Below are 1,169 nucleotides of genomic sequence, written 5' to 3' on the forward strand. Positions count from 1 at the left end.
ATCATGCTCGCTTTTTCAGCCGTGGGATCGTTATAATGTGACGGTCAGTTCCACTATTCGTTGTTAAAAGAGTAGCCAAAGAGTTGACGGTGGGTGGTGATGACTATCTGCCTTCCCTCTAATCTTACACTGCTAAATCCGGGACGGCTAGCGCAGATAGCTCATGTGTAGCTGTGCGCGAAATTCAAAACAAACAGAATCTAAAAGATTCATGTTAAGCCCAAAAGCTTGCTGATGTCTTATATATTTTCATGACAAGATTGTTAGTACACTATGGATTATCTGTAGATATCGACATTTTTAACGTTATAAGCGTTTATGCTTACCGCTGAGCCACCGAGGGGCTCACGAGTAACGGTAGTGGTAGGGCAAGCATGTGCAGATTGAATTTCATTAACTGTTGATCCACGAGCTCATGACTGCTGATTGAGTTAGCTTTTACCATCTTTGCCCAAGGAAGAATATTTACTCGTAAAAACTTATTATCATTATTTTTTAATTTCGTAAAGTTTACAGCTTTATTTTTTCATCAGAAGTGATAGTAATTAAATTAACTATTGTATTTTGTTGTAGAATATTTTCCTTAAACTAGTTTGCCATTTTGATTTTCATGTTCTTGGTGCAAAAATAAACATTCATCATATAATTTAATGATCATGATATGCCTATGTACTTTTCTGCTTCTCATAATTTTGTTGGTTAAAGTGTAGCCCAAGAGTTGGCGGTGAGTGGTGATGACTAGATACCTTCCCTCTAGTCGTTCACTGGTAAATTAGGGACGGCTAGCACAGATAGCCCTCGTGTAGCTTTGCGCGAATTTCAAAACAAACAAACTCGTAATTTTACATTTCAGGCAAGGCGGGAGGCGCATTTTTATACTATGAAATGTACCATAAAATATAATACTGTTACGACGGCGGAAGTCACGTGACGCTGGTAACACGTAATGAGTTCTAGAAAGATCGGGGAACATCACGAATAATCCAGTATTTGCTAGGCGCCCGCTATTCTTGTATATAAGTGCGCCAGACAATTAATCGAGATAGAATTGCAGACAGACAGAGACAGACAACTGAGTCAAGCGCGGTAGTAAGTAAGTGCGTGAATCGTTCGCTGAGAATTATAACGTGTTTTTATAAAATTTGTTAAGTTGAATTGGCTGTGGAAAT

Source organism: Limulus polyphemus, unplaced genomic scaffold (assembly GCF_000517525.1).
Source record: "Limulus polyphemus unplaced genomic scaffold, Limulus_polyphemus-2.1.2 Scaffold588, whole genome shotgun sequence".
Taxonomy (NCBI): domain Eukaryota; kingdom Metazoa; phylum Arthropoda; class Merostomata; order Xiphosura; family Limulidae; genus Limulus; species Limulus polyphemus.